Here is a 12,507-nt window from a genome sequence, read left to right on the forward strand (position 1 = left end):
TTTCAAACTTATTAACTTGAAATTATTATTATTGAAACTTAACCTTATTCACATTCATTTCCAAAGAAACCAGAACCAATATTTTATTAATTAACCTTTAGTTTCCAGATGACTCTCATTGAAATGCAAATGTGCTCATCACAATTAGCAAAATAGATAACGCAGAACAGCTGATATGTAGATAGATGAAAAGCCTGGCTTGTACATTTATCCACATTTTAAAATCATTCAGGCATACTGGCTTTTCCAATACAATGTCAAGGTTTCTCAATTCATTTTCATCTCATTTTGTTTTGGCTCACATGTGCAGATTGCTGCCCTGGTTAATTGGTATCCAGGTGCAGTCTACTAGGCGGGCTCTACTCTATTTAAGGCTCATTGTCCCTCCATTCTATGTTTGAGTGCTGCCTCTAGCTTCAGACGCCGAGCCAGTTAGAGGTAGCCTGGAAGACTGGATTTCTTTAGATTGTTGCCCCGTATTCAGGTAGCCGTATTAGTTTCCACAAATATTTTCTCTCACCTCTTTCTAACGCACTCCGGTTTGTGAGGAGCTAGATTTAGATAATTACTTGGGATTATCTTTAGTCATTTGGAAGAACCCTGCTCCAGTGATTCAGCAGATGCTCCTCCGTGTTCGGGAGTGCCTCTAAAGTCTGAATAGACTCTCTTCTACCGCGTTTTTGGGGTAACTGTCCGATGGGTAACTTCAAGCTTCCCTTTTCGGTCATGCCTGATCGGAGTGGTCCGTTGCGTACAAGTTCTGCAGATCCTTCCCTGACCATGGAATGTTTGAAAAAAGCCTTGGTACTGTGAAGAACATGAATGTGAATGAGGCTGCATTGCTCAGAATTTCAATCTGAAGGTGAACTAAAATAGTTAGTCTAACCTCTTTGGATTTATAAACTCTCTTGGAGGTCAAGCACCAAAGCAGCAAGCCATCCTATTTTATTGTTTGGTAGTATTAACTAATATTTTTACCAAGTATCATAATTATGTTTTGGTCAGGGAATTCAGCAAGAATGCTTAGTCTAAACTATATAGCTACAATATTTACAGATACAGTCTCTATGCAATAATGCAGGTCATGCTGCTCCTGTGTCCTGCAGATCCACCCAGCACCAGGCTCAGTGGGAGCAGGGTGACTGAGGGATACTGGGCTGAACATGAGTGACGAACCTTACCAGCTCCAGCTTAAGGGCTACATATGAGAGAGGTAAGATGACAATCCTTGTGGAAATCAATACCTATCATAACATACCTATAACGGTGACTGTACATATTGGATTCACTGGAGTGTGCTTCCTTATTAGCCATAGTGGTGGATATAATGAACTCTTATGGCATTTATGCTTATGAAAAATACAGTTTTCCCATCTCCCGTCCCTTCGACATGTTACTCGGACAGACTCCCAGCTCGCTCCTCTTTAAAAGGGTGCTCTGCGTAACCATATTACACCCCCCACAGCACCACCTGCTCTCACTGGGGATGGAAAAGAACTTATTAATCAGATTTCTTTATCAGATTTCTTTCATCTGTTGACACAAAAAATGTGACCATTGCACTAATGGCGTGTAATGGCGCTAAAACATTCCATGATACAATATTATGATCTCATCCCAGACACAATATCCCCGAGTGACATAATTGTACTAGTTATGCAGAAAATTACTCAGAGTCTACTCATCTCAGGCCAAACAAACCCTGACAGATCATTAAAGGCTAAAATAGGGCAAATTATGGGAAGCAAATGGAACATTCTGAAACTAATGTTTTAACAACTTATGAAAATACACGAAACATATTAATTAATACACAAAACTCAAAAAATCATAGTGAAAATGGTATTAAGGAGAATAGCCTTTTAAGATTACATTTTTAAAATTATACCCTTTTTTTCTTTCAATTTGTTGAAGAGGACATAATGTATATTAGAGAACATGTTAAGTCATGACTTGTACCGGACCTGACATTTTGCTGCCCGGGGTAACAAGAATATGATTAATATTTCCCTTATCAGATATGTGTCTTATACTACCTTTGCTGAAGGGATATTATTGGGATATTTGCAGGATGTTGCTAGCATTTAGAGAAGATTTTGTGTATGTGTGTTATCGGGTAATACAGCACCTGCAGGTGTTTCAGGTGGAGTTAAGTCTAATCTTAACTTTTATATGAGCAGCTGCTGTATAGTAAATAAAACGCATTGCTTCGGAAAAACTGTACACTTGCATATGTTAACAGTTAAAAAAGTGATGTGTGCACTCTAGCTGATAATTCCGGTGTGGTGTTAAAAGTTTGTCCTGATATGTCCGCAGAAGGGGAAGCAGTAAGAACTGAACCGATAAGAATTTGATAAGGTGCACTACGGTGTGGGAAAAGAAAGCAACCCTCTTCAGCTGAAAGATCTGCGAACATGTTCCACACAATAAATGCACTTCAATTTACAGCCATTTAGTTCCAGATGCATTCTGAAGGGCACTGTACCTGCATGCCATTGGATTTCATTCAGGCTGATTGTGGTTTCAAGTCATACTGTAATTATTTACAATGAAAGCAATATATTTTCAGAAAGGACAGTTGATCCATGATGAACTTGCCTGGCCACTTTAAACACATTATTAACACTCTACATTCTCTGTAACTGTGATGATAAAATGGGATTGACGTTTTATCCAGGCTATATGGATGACTGTCAGCCAGTCTGCTAAATCATCCGCAATGAGAACAAACTGTGAGCATCTTCTGGAGACATAAGACATTTAACACACAATTACCCGTTTCCCCATCCATGCCGAGTCTCCATTTCCTTTGGCACTGATACAGTGGTCCCAGATGTATGGACATATGGTCACAATCACCATTCAATTCAGTTTTCAATTCTTTTTTTTGTATAGCACTTTTTACTGGAGACTGTCCCAAAGACGCTTCACAGAGTAACAGAGGCGGATTAGTAGATGAGCAAACACCAGACCTGAACCCAAAATATAGCAGCCCCACATTTCTCCCCAATGTGAAGAAATCTCAGGAGGAACTCGGATATAGAGGGGGAGCCCATTCTCTACTGACCAGCAAGGTATAATGGAAGATGAATGTAACAGAAATGTGTTAAGAAATTCATTATAACAAATCAAATGGGCTGGGCAGAAGTGATGCTATCGACCAGGTTAAGGTATTTTGCTCCTGAATTTCTTTTAGCCGGTTCATCAAAGAATATGCGCAAAGCATATAATAGGCTACATTCTCACCCAGGGAATGGATTGTGGCTTGCAAGTGCAGTAGGCTGCAGTATTAAAGTAGGCTGAGTACAGTATGACTGTGTGTAACACACATTACCAGCTCCAGCAGTATGGCTTTGAATGGCTTCTTTCATACACTCCAATTTTTTTATATTCTTTTCACACAAGTCACATCTCTGTGGTAATTAGCAAGTAGCAAGTCAGATGTGTCTACACCACACTATCTAGTTTCAGCACTCTTTTTTGTGATCTCATCAGATAACACTGATGTCAACAGTGACTTAGCATATCACTCTGCACCCTGAGGTTCTTTAAACACTGTTTATTAAAGTTTAACAACTGTATGTGTTTTAATGAGAGTCCTTATTGCAGGTGTGAAGTGCTATACTGGGGCTTTTAAATATGTTATTATCTTAGGGCTGGCCACTTGCTTCTCTGACAAAACCTGTAGTTTATTTCATAAGCAGGTTTTCATGAGAGTTTTACCAGAGGCTTTAAAAGTGTGGCCTGTTTCAAGTGTGAGGCTCCTCATTCAGATAACGCCAGTCCTGCTCCTATCTTTTCAGTTATGGGATATGAGTTAATGGAAATATGCAAACAAACAGGGAAATTAACTTTTAATATTTTCAATTGTTTATAGTTTATCGTCTTCTTGTTATAACATAATTAATATTGTTTATTTGGTTATCTGGGGCCGGGACTTTGTGATCATGTGACTCAGCAGAACATGTGGGAGTGTTTGCTCAGTCACCAGAGCATTGTGGGAAGACGACAGGGAGGCAGTGACTCAGACACTGTTCTCCTTTGTGGGGATCTGCTAACTTCAGGCAGGCCTGACAGCTGTGAGAATAGGCTTAGGGGGAGAAGGCTTTGCACTAGCTAATCTTTATATGCCACAGGTTAAACCCATCCCTTGACATCACCATCTTTAAGATAAAAGCAGGAGCATCCAAATATGATTACTCTGTATACAGAATTGCAGTTTGCTCTCACTGCTAGGCACAGACAGTAGACCTAACGTGTATCTGACTGAAAAGTGATTGATGCATTCATTCACACCATGGTGGGCTCAAGCCAAAATGAAGTGTTCCACATTGATCATGCTGGACTGGAACCTCAGACTGCATTAGAGGCACAAGACTACAGATCCAGCAGTCAGTTTGAACTGCATCACACCTTCAAACGGTCATGCAGTTAAATGCTTCCTCAGGGATGACTATTTTTCCATTAATTTGACTAATGTTTCTCAGTATCCTAGTGGAGCCATAACTCTGCTTTATGTCTCTCTCCCATAAAAAGATCACAGACAGATCGCGACTCTTGTCTGACTTACAGCTCCTTGGAAGTCATCTACACCACCCCAAAATGCATTTGCCAAATCTCCCCCACGCGCAAGACTCTGGGAAAAACTCATAATGCGCACATCTGTCATCAGGATGCATTGCATCACTATTAATCACTTGAGTGGGCCCTAGACCCTCCCTAGGTTTATCAGTCACTTCTCTATCCCTTTGTACTCTACTGCACTTTTTGAAAAAATAATTAGTTGAGTATCCCTCCCCTGGACATATGTGGAGGTCCCTATGATGACCTTTATTTGAGCTCCTCCTGGATCGTCTCCAGGAAGAATGTTTCCCATAATGCACATTTCCCTCCTCTTTCATGGGAAGTCCCTTTAGCACTATGCTATGCTCCTGTCCCCTGCTGCTTTACCATGTGCATAATTTTAACAGCCCTCCTTGCAGTGGTAAAAAATGACATGGGTCCTCTGTAAATCGCACACACTCTATATCAGCAACAGCTCTGTGTGTGCTGGATGAGCAGGTATAGTATTAAGAAGATGATTATTGTGTGACTGCTGACAAGTCAAAGTAGAGGCCATATTTTCACAAAGATACTAGCTGCTGACGGTGTAGAAGTAAAGAAAGTGACCTTCTGCATTACATGCTTTGCATTGTGTGATGTTGACATTCTTCTGAAGCAGCAGAGGCTAAGCAGAGCTACCCCAGCCACAGAGGAAAGCCTATCCTTGTGTACTGTTCTTATTAGCTTTCCCACTGCAACTCTCTCACTGATTAATTACTCCCCTTGACATTGACCACTGGTTTTTTTTTGTGCCTGGTAATTGAACTGAGGCAGGGCTGGACTATGAGACCTTGTCATTTCTTGTTCAAAGAAGCCTGACCTGAAAGGGGGTAGGGGGCGATGGCAGATAGTGACCATGGGAACAGTTTAATGAGCACACTGGCTCTCTTTGAACTGGGGCAGGCTCACCACTGAGGAGACACAGGAGACAGTCATATCACTGGAGCTTCAAACCCCCAATAACAACAGGCCATTGGTAGTCGAAACACGCAATCGAATGTAAATGTTAGTTCTACATATTCACGCTGTTAATTGCATTGGCATTCGTATAATGGCTTGTGACCTCGGCTCCACGCTGCGTGAAGTTCGCTGGAAATGCACATCAATCGTGATGTGCACTGGTGTCATCACTACTCTGAGGTTCAAGGCCAGATATTGGGAGCTATCCCTCACTGTCACCCTGAGTGAATTATGGCGGTAAGTGAAGGCGACAGGGGATTTCACGTGTGACCCTGTCTGCAGCATCGGCCCGAGACAAGCTATCAATTCCAAAATTCACAAGGCCTCGATTGGACAGCTTTTCCCGCATGTCAAAACATTTCAAATGTGGATGGGAAACTTCCAAATTAATTCATCATCTGAAGATGTAGATAGATGACTTTGTATGACCACAAAATTAATTTAATCTACTTATTGCAAACATTCAACATTTAAACCAAATGATGAAACTGGAATAGTAATTTTACTTTGCTAACAGAAACAACTACAAGTGGAAATATGATTGAAATGTATTTTTTTTATCCATAGTGAAATTCTGGAACTAATTTATTACCATCTTAACATCCAGCCCATATTTGTTATCCAATTTCAGTTTAAAAAGTTTCTCCCTACAAGTACTATTTAATTTTTCTTAAAAAATTGCTTTGAAGTTTGGTCAATAACCAACCAGCTATTATGTACAAACTCACCTCAAGCATTCAAGCCAATCTGTGTCATCATTGCTGTTCTGGTTTAATGAAAACCCTTGACTTAGAAGCACAGGTTATTTCAATGAGTCATCCAGTTCACCGGCTTTATTTAAACCCCATTGATGCTGTCACTGTCCATACATATGTCCATACAATTATATATTAGTCTTTTCTTTTTTTCTGATATTCCCATATGCAATACAGTAAAATGGTTAGGTATAAAAGCACCGGGGACAAAGGTTAATTTTACTCCATAAACACAAAGTTGGAAAAGAAGTGTTTAAGCATTGAAAAATATTCAGTGCTTAAGAAACATTTTACACTGGAAGTGTACATAGTATATTCTGTAGTTATTGGACTCAAAGTAACTCTGTTGACTCTTGTCCTACTGTTGGTCATGGAGTTCCTTTGGGGAAGGTCTCTCAGCCAATAGTGTCTAGGATTTCTTGTTTCTGATGTGAAACAGTTTTCTTGAAACACTATGGCTGTTCCTTCTGTTGTTCTGTTTTGTAATCTGGCATGTAATTGTATGGGACTGGGTCCAGTTACTAGTACAATCTGCAGAGCATTAGGTAAATTGTTTTCATAATGATATAGCATGGGCCTGTTTTCTGTATGCCCACTGTTGGACACTATTGGATAAGAGCAGCCACATCTGCAGACATTTTAATTCAGGAATGTCCAATGTTCAACACTTCTTTGAGAAAGTAATGAACTTCAGAGCTCATATATAAATCAAAGTGGTACTGCTTTATTTTAATTCTGTTCCTAAGCAGAAATTTTGCTGATCTTTCCTGATCTAAAAGTGCATGTGTGTGACGTAAGAGAATGCTAATGGCTCCATAGACCAGAGGGTTTTTCCAAAGAAACATGGCCCATGGCTGTTCACACATGGTGTTACCAATTAAACAGCTTTCATGGTTTCATTTCCACAGGTGGTTGAAATGTTGAAGGTTCAAGCCCAGGTGTAGCCACAATCAGATCCATGCAAGGCCCTTAACCGCACATTGCTCCAAGGGGGATAATCCCCTTCTTAGTCCAATCAACTGTCAGTTGCTTTGGATTAAATCATCAGCTAAATAATAATGGTAATGAAAAGGCAGAAAATACAATGAAGAAAGTCTCCAATACAAAAACATTGTGGAGAGAAGGGAAAGAATCCACCCCTTTTTATATTGTGTGCAATATTTCTCTGGACTTCATTGGTATTTAATTTCCCATGGCTGTTCCTGTTTTATTAGTGTAACTGATTCCACCTTGTTACAACCATGTAGCTCATGCAGCTTATTTGGAATTAATTTATAATTTGTACATTGAAGTGAGGAGGCCCATATTTTAGGCTATCATTGTTGGCCTTAAAATAGATTAAGAGCTCTTATTGTTAGGTGGTTACCAGATGAAGAATAAAGAACAACTCCATAAACATGCAATATATTTAAGTGGCACAATTACCTCCCAATCCTCACCTAAAAAGCTACAAGACCACTAGTACAAACTGTTTAATCTCTCTGCTGGACTGCACTGTGGTGCCAGGCTGGCCTCTTTACTTGTACACTCAAGCCCCTGCAGCTGGTCCAGAATGTTACTGCCAACCTGGTTTCCAACCTGCCCAGAGTCACAGCAGCTATGCCAAACCCCCCACACCTCAAAGCATTCTCACTGGCACACCCAGCTGTGAATGGTGCTGCCCCTTCCGATCTTCAGACTGTGATTACACCTCACACTCCCTCACACTCCCACAGACTCCCTCCATCCACACCTCTCTGTTCAGCATCCCTTCACCCGCTGGATGTGCATCGCTTTGAGCTCCCAGCATCGTCCTGTCCAACCCCCCCTCCCCCAGTCAGGCTGGAAGGCTGTAAAGAAATAAACTTTTCATTCTCCACCTCAAAGTTTCTACTCAAGCACTTGTGGTGTATAATGTGAAATTCACTTTTGTGAGTCACTTTGATTCAATTGTATATTGCAAACTGTACCAAGAATTGGTTCCACAAATTGCTTTAGCAAGTGATCACGTGTGTTCTAAACAAGTTTTGCCTTTAATGACTTCCATTTTATTTAAATCACTGCAGAAGGAAACACAATAAAAGTTTCTGTTTATCAGAAATTAATTACATATGAGAACAGACAAGAGCATTTATTTGCAGATTAAAGAGAACAAAGACTACTGGTGGAAAAAGCTGCATCTTGCTTTCTTAGCAGCAGATTGTACTTGACAGTACTTGGCACATTGGGGAAGGGCTATTTGGGACAAAAGTGCACATTCCTTTCCAGCAAAACAGACTCCAAAGTCTGGCAGTGGGAGCTGTCCATTTCTCTCATCTCCCCTGCTAGTAACGGCATAGATTCTGCAGTTATCTACAGCAGCTTCCAAAGTCTACAGAAACACCCAAACCAGCCAGAGTTCAGACAGATCCCTCAAGGGATCGTGTGCAAATTTAGGCTTGCTGTTGGATGCTGTTCTCATCATTGGAAAGCAAACTCCTCAAACACTTCTCCAAGCTAGTTCCTGGCTCAGCAAACAAAACAAGCTGATCCTAAGCGTTACATGAGATATTAAAATAGTTAAGTAGATATGAAGCAATATATATAATTAAAGCTATAAACCTAAGTATTTCTATGTTCTGTTAATATCATTAGTGTACTGTATTTATATTTTATGATATGAAAAACTTAAAACTGCATTATGGGTAGTCCCAGGACAGTAAGTGTGGTATTGGTTTGCCCCTCCATGGTGGAAATGAAATGAAAGCTTGCTGGGGTTAATTGTGCAGGAGACTATTTATATGTTGATTAAGGTCAATATGCTTGTTTTCCAAAAAGAGTGGGAAAAAAACGTCATGGAATTCTGCCAATGCTAACATGCTTTTTATTCTTGCTTTTTTCATTTTTAATTGGATTCTTTGTTGTGGAGACAAAGGCAAAACCCATGTTGAAATGTAATAGCTGCTGGAGAATGGAGATATGGCTCATACTCCCCTGAATTCAACCTAAATTACATTCGAGTGACTAAAAATATTTTTTCATTAAGCATTGTTTCTGCAGCTATGCAAAAAGGAAACAACATTGTTTACTGGACAGCAAGCAATGCCTGGGAGCTATTTCACAGAAAGCTCTCTGCTATTTAAATAGTATGTGCAAAAACAATTGTCAACTGCGGATGTAAAATTTCACATATAAATGCACATATAAAAAGGATATTACAGTCCAGTATCTCTAGCCATCCAAAGTGTTTTGACTAATCTGCCCATAACATGGTCCTCAGTGTGAAGAGCAAAGTGAATATCAGCAGCACTGTGATGAATTAAATACGAGAGAAACCTGTAACTAACAGTGAAGACTGAGCGAGATCTGTGCAGTATGGAAGTGTTTCTGTCAGGACGTGGGGCTCTTCTTCACATTTCTGTGTGATATGATTCCCCTGAGATCCATCAGAAGCAGAAATGCCTGAAGTGTTTCCCACACAGAGGGGGTCTGTGATGCTGCTGCAGACCTTGCTGCCCTGAGGTAGAGACTTTTATTTAACCCCTTCCTGCCCCCTACCTTTTCATTTGTCAGAGTCTTAGCATACACACCCCCACACACACAACAGTTTCAGAGGAACAACTGAGCAAAATCACAAAGGAGTTTTCAACTACTGTAACAGAAAGGGGCTGTTCTTTCAAGCAATGATCAGACAGGTCTCATCTGTCATTTGGACCCACAAGCCACTGTATTCACTCACGTGATGGCTTTGGTGTGACCTGCTTCTGGATATGATTATTCATTAAGTCTGTTTTTACAGGGTCTCTTTTTCAATATTGTTTTGCTAACCCGGTTAATGGCTAACACAGAGTAAGCTAGGTAAACTCAATGTGGAGTGCTTTGAGCATAACATGTCTCCAATTTATTACGTATTCATAGTGAGAAACTCAGTGGAACTGGGTTAAACAAAATTCAAAATATTCCTTAAAGAGGCTATTTTTTGGCCAGATGTTGACATGTGCCAGTATCAGTTCATTTTATTCTTTGCACGTGGATGATCAAATCTTTTAGTTGTACAATGTTAATGCTTCTTTCAGGTCAGACAGCATATATTAGCAATGTAGATTTGGAGGTCAGACTTACACCACACAATGTGCAAAGGAGTAAGAGCTTCAAGTGACCTTTAGATGTATCCATGTCATCTGTAAAAAATTTCCATGTTACCTAAAATTTTCAATTTTCCAAACGTGTTAACACATAATTCTGAACTGGGTGAATAAAAGCAATTTGCATTGCTTATATGACAAACTAGGTATGATCACAGAATGAATGGGAACAGAGCACATCTGCCATCAATAGGAATTGGCCTTGCACATTCAGAACTAAGATATGGGATAATACTTTGCATATAAAAATACTTTAAGCAGCACATATGCACAATTTTTACTCATACTGTGGAAGATAGTTGACATGCAGTAAAAGGCACACATTATTGTGAAAGCACACATACTGCTCTTTGTTTTGCCAGGCGTTTACTCTTTTACACTAATTGGGCATATCAATGCAGGTGCAGGTCATGGATTTTATGGCATGGTTTGGCCCTGAATGAGTGTGCTGATATACATAGTGCGTATATGTGATTCAGTATATGGCATGACATTTGGGATTATCATTGTCACCTTTAACAAATTAAACAGCATCAGTATGAGCAATGTCAGCAAATTGAAAAACTGCACACAAGATAAAAAAATCAAACATTGTAGAATTGTTTTGACTGCTCAACTGAATTAAAGGGCTTATCTTATATTGGTTTTTGTGGAAAAACAAGTATTAATGATGCTTTTATTTCCATTGAGAGGCTAGTGGTTTAGCATGTCAGAGCTCTAGAAAACTCATGAGCCCCATTAGCCCCAATCCTGAATGTCCTGCATAATTTATTTTTTAATTTGAACAGAGAGCTCTTCACCAGGATTGCACATTGATTATTAGGGCACTCCCCGTGATTGTCATCATCATGATTTCTGCATTACTAATACCTTTTCACATAAAGTTCAGGATTTAATACGCCTATAGGCCTAGTAAATCTGCAGGCATTCCAGTCAAGTTTGTTATAAGTGGTGGGAGGTGTTTGTATTGTATTTGTTATGAGTGGTGGTACAGTAGATATCTGTATTGTGTCTGATATGATTGCTGGTACAGTACACGTTTGTATTGGGTTTGTTATGAGTGGTGGCACAGTAGATATCTGAATTGTGTTTGTTATGAGTGGTGGCACAGTAGATATCTGTATTCTGTTTGTTATGAGTGGTGGTACGGTAGAGATTTGTAGTGTTTCCTGTGGTCTTGATCTGCTAGTAAAAGCTCCATCAAGGTTACATCATCTGCAGATATTATTGCCGGGCAGTGCACTAGGATTCTCATGGGACTGTGAGGTTAGATGAGTTGATACCGCAGAGAAAACCCTCATCTGTATTTTACCATGGGTGGTGTTTGTCTCATGTACAGGGATGATCTAATGTTTCCTGTAAGTTTAATCTTAAAATAATGATGTGATAACAAATGAACAGTAGGGGTAGGGAAGGCAAAGTGATGACAAACGAATCTCATTCAAAAGACATTTGGAAATAATTTTATAGATATAATATAATTTAAAATTCACTTCTGTAAAAAAGGTATCTTGCAAAATACTAGCGAATGTGTTCTTGTACTCCAACTGTACTCTTAACTGTAAGCTCTCATTGCAATGGGGTGATGCTATTAGTAGTTATGCCAAATTTCATAGAATTCCCAGTTGCTGTTTGGACTGGCAACACCTGGATCCACTGTAGGCCATGGGTGCATTGCTGTATTGTACACAAATGCCTTATCCAAATGCATTGCAACTGGGTTTGTTGGCTGCCACTGTCTTAGCCGCTGGTGATTTCTTGAATACATTTTCAGAAATAAACTAAATAAATAATGTTTTGGGTTGTGCTAGGTGGATTTAGATTGTAAGCTCAACGAACAAGCTCCAAATACACTAAATGTTTTTATGTCACTGATTAATATGTAACATATACAGAAGAGTAACCCTATAATTTAAGATGGAAAGAATGTTGATTATCAGTTGCAATTAATTTCCCTTGCTTGAGCTCTCTCTCCATTTCTGTAGTTTCCTGTTCCTTCTCTCTGCAAGGGTATTTGGAAAACATTCAGCCTTAAGTTGATAAGTAAACCCAGGCAGTCATACTATGGACTATATTATGGTATGAGA

The 12,507-nt window shown here is 39.6% G+C and overlaps 1 long non-coding RNA gene across 1 annotated transcript; it reads left to right on the forward strand.

The window, feature by feature from the left end:
• The first annotated feature begins 401 nt into the window (after positions 1–401).
• LOC133139865 (uncharacterized) lies at positions 402–2,996 on the forward strand. Its single transcript, XR_009709965.1, has 3 exons — positions 402–484; positions 1,107–1,213; positions 2,896–2,996. It is a non-coding gene; the product is annotated as an uncharacterized LOC133139865 (long non-coding RNA).
• Positions 2,997–12,507: the final 9,511 nt, after the last annotated feature.

Source organism: Conger conger, chromosome 11 (assembly GCF_963514075.1).
Source record: "Conger conger chromosome 11, fConCon1.1, whole genome shotgun sequence".
In the NCBI taxonomy this organism is placed as follows: Eukaryota; Metazoa; Chordata; class Actinopteri; order Anguilliformes; family Congridae; genus Conger; species Conger conger.